This window comes from Homalodisca vitripennis, unplaced genomic scaffold (genome assembly GCF_021130785.1).
Source record: "Homalodisca vitripennis isolate AUS2020 unplaced genomic scaffold, UT_GWSS_2.1 ScUCBcl_339;HRSCAF=2120, whole genome shotgun sequence".
Taxonomy (NCBI): Eukaryota; Metazoa; Arthropoda; class Insecta; order Hemiptera; family Cicadellidae; genus Homalodisca; species Homalodisca vitripennis.
In genome coordinates, this window is record NW_025776464.1 from 157,501 (window position 1) to 164,662 (window position 7,162).

The 7,162-nt window shown below is 36.8% G+C and overlaps 1 pseudogene; it reads left to right on the forward strand.

Annotated features, from left to right (window-relative positions):
- The first annotated feature begins 1,385 nt into the window (after window positions 1-1,385).
- LOC124370594 lies at window positions 1,386-7,162 on the forward strand (annotated as a pseudogene).

Here is a 7,162-nt window from a genome sequence, read left to right on the forward strand (position 1 = left end):
AAAAAGGGGGGAAAAACCCAAAAAACCCCCCCCGGGGGGGGGGAAAGGGGCCCCCCCCCCTGGGTTTTCCCCCCGGGGGGGTTTTTTTTTTTGGTTTTTTGGAAAAAAATTTTTTTTTTGGAAAAACCCTTAAATTTCCCTTTTTTTTAAATTCTTTTTTTTTTTTTAAAAAAATTTTTTTTTTTTTAAAAAAAATTCCTTTTTTAAATTTTAAAAAAAAAGGGGGATTTTTTTAAAAAAATTTTTGGGTTTTTTTTTAAAAAAACCTTTTTTTTTAAATTTTTTAAAAAATTTTTTTTCCCCCCCGGGGGAAAAAAAATGGCTTTTTTCCCCCCCCCCCCCCCCCTTTTTTTTTTGGGGTTTTTTTGCCGGGGGGGGTTAAACCCCTTTTTTTTGGGGGGGTTTTCCCCGGGGCCCCCCTTTTTTTTTGGGGGGTTTTAAAAGGGGGGGAAAAGGGGGGCCCCCGGGGGGGGGGGGTTTGGGAATTTCCCCGGGAAAAAAAAGGCCTTTTTTTAAATTTTTCCCCTTCCCCCCAAAAAGGGGCCCCGGGGGGTTTTTAAAAACCCAAATTTTTTTTTTTGGGTTTTAAAAGGGGAAAATTTCCCCCCCCCGGCCCCCGTTTTTCAATTTTTTTTTTAAAAATTTTCCCCCAAAAAAAAATTAAGGGGGTTTGGGGTTCCCAAAAATTCCCCAAAATTTTTTTTTTTAAAATTTTTTAAAAAAAAACCCACCTTTTTGGGGGGGGGGGGGCCCAAGGGCCAAAAAAAATTTTTTTTTTTATTTTAAAAAAAATAAACCCCGGGTTGGGTAAAGGGGGGGGGGGTTTAAAAAAATTTTTTTTTTTTTCTTCCCCCCCCTTTTTTAAAGGGTTAAAAAGGGGGGCAAGGGGTTTAAAATTTAACAAGGGGGGGGTTGGGGGGGGGGGGGTTTTTCAGAGGTTTGGGGGGGGGGAAAAAAAATTAATTTGGGGGGGGGAACGGGGGGGGGGGGCCCCCCCCCCGGGGGGGTAAAATTTTTAAAAAAAGGGGAAAGGGGGAAAATTTGGGGGGGAAAGGGGCCCCCCCCCCCCAAAAAAAAAATTTTTGGGAAAGGGCCGGGGGGGGGACCAAAACTGGGGGGCCCCGGACCAAGGAAACCCGGGAAAAATTTTAAAAAAAACCGGAAAAACTGGCCTTTAAAATTCAAACCGGGCTAAAAAATTTTTTTGGGGGACTTTTAAAAAGGGGACAGGGCCCAAAAAAAAGGGGGGGGAAAAAAAACCCCGGGGGGGAAAAACAAACCGGTTTTACGGGGGCCGGTTTACCGGGCTTCAAAACGGGGGGCAAAAAGGGGGTTCCTTTACGGGGTTTTAAAAAGGGGGTTAAAGGGGGCCCCCAAAGGGGAACATGGACGTGGACTACAGTGTCACAGAGGCTTCAGGCATGGACGTGGCCTACAGTTTCACAGAGGGTTCAAGCATGGACATGGACTGCAGTGTTTGCAGAGGTTTTAAACATGGACGTAGACTGCAGTGTTACAGAGGTTTCGGGTCTTTTTCGTTTAAGGGCCAGCACAAAAAGACCCCAGCTTGCCTATTCAAAAACTCAGATCACGCGATGCTTGCCCGCTTCGCAGCGCTTTTGCCGCCGTTTGTTTTTTTAGAAAAAAAGATTAACTCAAGCTTGCAAAGTCCAAGCCCAGATCAACTCACCACGCTTTATTGAACAAGAAAAACAAAGTATAACTAACTCATGAAAAAAATTTAAGTAATTGAGAGCAAAACTTATTGTTCTGGAGGCCAATACCAATTGATATCCCTCCAAATGGCATCACACAAATCAACGTCTTTGTTCCTCTTCCTCCACATAAACTCACATAGATAGGAATCAACGTGGACTACGGCTCGTTCCACATTCCCACCTGTTGCTGCGTTTGGCAAACGCCCACATACATTTCAACAGACTGCGAGTTAGCACCAGTAACTGGGTCGACGAAATTTTCACTGTCATTAACAGTTAGGTGCTGGAAATTCATACCTGGCATATTTGGTATAACCATTTGTATGATCTCCATAAAATCAGAAATAATTGTCGTACCTGGCAAAATCGAGTCTAATACAAAACTCCAATGTTGCAGGTGTTCTGTCCAGGTATTGCATACAAGAAGCAATCTAGAGTCTCGCGACAAATACCACCAAAAACCCACAGTTGTGGGTATACTCTCCCAACTTGATGTTTGCGCCTGGAGAACAGGATTCATCAATTTCTACAGTACAACCTGGACTACCAATCTCTATTGGGTTGTGTAGTAAGGAGTTTACCACAAACCTCCCTTAGGTAGTTTTTCCAATTTGTTGTACTTTCATTGGCCATCTCCAATTCTTTGTTGCAATATTTTGTTGTTGTATACTCTTGGGCCCATGAGTAGACGAACAAAAAAAAATTTTTTTTTACAAGGGGCAAAAAAACGCTGCGGTTATCGCCCTCAAGCAAGAATTGACAATCTGCTCGTATTTGGTGGTGTCAAGTAGGTAAATAAAGATTACACTGTATATAACAAAAGTAATTGGAATCACAAGCAGGTGGGTAAATCATTTATACTTAAAACTAGATAACAATAAATGTAACAAGGGAAAGACTGTAGAGAGGTCATAAACCCATATAAAGGCTAAAAAGATAAATAGAACATAAATAAGGACAAGTTACATAACATTAATTAAATAAACTATAAAAGCTTAACACATTTTCCTGCCACCAAGGTAGCTGTAAAGGGGCTAAATTGGCAGCTGTCATGATAATGATAAATAAAAATTAAATAATAAAATTCATTAATATTAACAACAATGGATAATCAGAATAAATCCAAGAATGGATAATCATGTGAAATTCTGTCAAATGCCTTGCTAAGATCCAAAAGTATCCAGACCTTTTTCTGAATTATCAATGGAATCTATTACTGATTCTATGAATTCCAATGCTGCTGTTTTGACTGACTTGCCTTTTCCGAAGTCATGTTGAAAAGAGTCCAGCAACTGATTTTTTTCAGTAATCAAGTAATTGGTCTGACATAGCGCGTTCATACATTTTTGAAAATGCTGGCAGTAAGTAAGGCAGTTGGACGATAACTATCCATCTCATTTTTACATTTTTTATGTGAATTGGTATAAATTTTAGCTATTTTTAATTGTTTTGGAAATGTCCCAGTAATTAATTAGGAGTTTAATAGGTGCAATAGTGGTTGTAACAGAGAGTCTTAGCTTTTTTAATAATGGCTAATGGTACATCGTCCATACCCACAGCTTTATTTGTTTTCAGACTTAAAATGATATCATCTAGGGTCTTGTAATCAATTTCCTTGCACCGGAACAGCTTACTATTACTGTGGTCTGCCTCAGAGGTGTTTTGAGAGCGGAAGCTCTTTTGTAAATTTTAATTTTTTGTAAAATGATTAAGAAAAAGTTCACTTATTTTATCAGGATTAGTGTAAAGCTTTCCGTCATTATTTCCAACCTCTCTATTAATAATTTTCCAAATATCACCAATTACATTTTTTTATGTTAGAATTTTGTGGTCATAGAATGCTTTTTGTTTTGGTAATATTTTTCTTTTAAATTCAATGTTTTTCTGTTTTATGCTATCCTACATATTTTTGTTTTTTTGGTAGTCGTGCCAAATTACTTTGAGTGATTAAGTCAGCATTATCCAATTTCAGGTCATCTGTAATCCAAGATTGTTGGTTGACATTTTTACTAACTAATAATTTGGGAAAACAAATATTAAAGTGATATAGGAAAATGTTGTTAAACATTCCAAATTATATTACAAACATCAGAGGTATATACATCAAACTATAATTCATTACTCAGAGCTATCAGAAAATTTGAAATATTTTCTTCTGAAAAATGTCTAGAATATTGAAAAATAAATTTTTTTCTTTTTTGTTCTCATGAGCACCTACATTGATTTCGATTAATTGAGCATCATGATCGGATAGTTGTGTATTAATACCAACTATCTTTATTAATGAAATATCAATGTTAGTAAAAGCATTATCAATAACAGTTTCTTATTGTTCTGTTAAACGGTTTGGATAGTCTACAAGATAATAACAGCCGTAGTTGGTTAGTATATTACTTACTTCCCTACTAGTACATGTATTCTTAGTCATATCTATATTAAAATCCTCCAATAATCATTATATCATTATATTTAGAACATAGAGCTTCCAATATTAAATTTAGTTTGTTAACAAAAATACACTAATTTAAAGTAATTGGCGATCTAAAAAATCCCAACAACAGCATGTTTCTATTCTTTTCTACATATGCCAACATACAAAACTTCAAAAATTTTGTCTTCCATCTGCTCTGAAACTATTTTAAGATTTACTGACTTAAAATTTTAAAAGGTTTTTCTTTGCAAGTATCATTACACCTCTTCCTTGGAAGTTTTCTTTAGTGTAATAAGATTATATGCCATAATTTTGAATATTGATATGGCCTATTAGACTTGAGCTCACTTTATGTTTGGTGAGAACTACTAAGTCTGGATTAAGATTTTCTAGTCTGATTTGCAATGATTCAAGAACAGAAGGAAGATGTCTAATATTTTGATGCAGTCTAATGCTTAATGTTTTGATATATCAATTTGGTTATTATATTTAAATTTTCGCACAAAGGCCGAACTCAACTGAATGCTTTAAAATACACAAAATACTACTTTAAGCCAGAAACAGTATTTAAAACATTTGAATGGGTCCGCGTTAAAACGTTCCAAGCGACAAAATATCCAAAGTGGAGTTTTTCAGTGTAAAACGTTCTAGACGACATCCTCTACACATCGGTATATTTAATGTTGAAATATTTTAGGTTGGTACCACAAAAAATCGTCTGCTGAACTGAGGTATTTTTTGAAGACGCCACGCGCCGCGTGGGTACAAAACGTTCTAACCGCCGCGCCATGGCCGCTCGGCGACGTTAATCATGTGAAAAGTGGTAAGAAACGTAAACTTAACGTTCAAAGTTGGAATAGTAAGGTACGTAAAGATGCCAAGGACCACGGGGAGCCGTATATTTCAAAAAACAAGAAGCCTGTCCCTGGAAAATTGCCACCAGGCGAGGTAAGTTGTAAAACGTTCTAAACGCCATTGTCTCGATATCTCGATATAAGCACTTGCTGCTGAAAAATGTATGTGGAAAAACTAACCCAAGACTACCACACACCGATTTTCTTCAAATTTGGGCAAACCACCCATAAAAATAAGTTTTTAATTTTTAAAATAAAATTTTCTCTAACGATTTAGATTATACTTATATATTTTATAGAGCAAAAAATACCTAAGATTACGCTGCAAAATCGCATATCTGTAAAAATAGCTCTTCAGTTTACATTTGTATGAAAAATGTACAAAAGTTATTGTTCCTGTAAGCTTATATTATCATACAAGAATGTTAAAAAAAATTTAAAAATCATATTTTTAAATATTAATTTGTGAAATGAATCGTATAAAATATACTTATGCGATTTTTTTCAGGCAAGGGTCTGCTCATGCCAATTTCAATGTGGTGAACTTACCCACGATGAAAAGAAGAAGCTGTTAGTGGAGTTCTACAAGCTGGACTACAACAAACAAACACCATTTTTAGCCAACGCTTGCACAAAGGTGGTGAACATTGCTCGGCGAAGGGTGAGTAAATATATTTCTAATAGCATTGGAATTTGATGAAGTCCTAATATCAAAAGATCATTTGATTATTTGGTCTGACTCATGCAGTGGCTAAAACAAAAACTTTTTTTACAGATCTGCTTATACCAACACCTGGTGCAGAATGGTACATTTAAATTAATCGATCACAAATTTCCAGAAGTTGGGCACACATATCTGGACTCAGACCGAGATTTTGGTATCATCGAAAAGAACCTGCGCAAACATGAAACCATCTTTACGCCAGAGGAATATAGAAATGTGATTGCCAAATCCAATAAAAAAAATCTTGTTATCGACGTGACACTGGTGCCTTGCATTTCAACATGGATTTCCTGACATTTAAAGCGAAACAAACTATTCCTCCTACAATAAGATGCTTCGTCACACAGATATTTTATAATATCCTAAATCACGGTCGTTGTCCTCGGTGGCTTTTTTATACTTTGAGTATGTTGTATAGGATGGTATACCTACCATCTTCACCAAATTTCAGCCTGTTATTTAAAATCCAGGTTGATGTTTCTTTTGTACAAATGTCCTGGTCTACATTTATATTTAATTGTTTCAGGAAAAGAAGTAATAAAGAGATGGGGCAATCTTCGGGACGCATTCTCGAAGTCGAAGAAGAAACTAGCAGAGTGTAAGAAAAGTTGAGCTAGTGCCCATAATATTAAGAAATACATCTACGCTGACCAGATGCAATTTTTAAATAAATTATACCAGTCAAGGGAAGTTGCAGAAAGTTTAGAATTTTAGAACAGACAACAATGAAGACAAAGCTGATAATAATCTACCCGAAGCCCAACAACCCCCAAGAAGCCTACCTTTACGGAGCCCAAACCGCGAGAAAACAAAAGACGTCGTCAGCCTGATGAGGTTGAACTCAAAATGATAAAAACATTAGAAGAACAAAGTCCTCATATTTCATATATTCAAGTACTTCTGCCGCATTTGCACAAGTTCGATGACAGTGAAATTCTTGAATTCCAAATGGGTGTTTTGGATGTAATGAAAAAAATAGACAATAAACGCAAACAAACTGCTCAACTTCAACTACTTCCCCCGCCAACATCTTCCTATTATCCGAACAACTATCCCTTTCCACAGTATCAATCATGTCGCACTTCCCAATTGTCTTATCCCAACCAATTCATCGTAAATAACAGCCTCCAATCACAACAACCCCACAACCACCCCAAATTCATCAATTGCACGAAAATCGAAATCAAAATCCACAAAATCCCAATAACAGCGATTCAAACCACCAGCAGGCACGCTCTTCGAAAAGGACAGCCACTTGAACATCAACAACAAATTGCACAATACTATCAAGATTTTGGCCACACGTCAGCAACCACATCTCCAGAGAACTATCCATCGGCGAGCCCTTCTCCAGCTGAATCTCCTATTCAGAAGCCAGTTATGACTTTAATTAATTAGTTACATCAAGTTTTTATCATATCTAAAGTATTCGGTT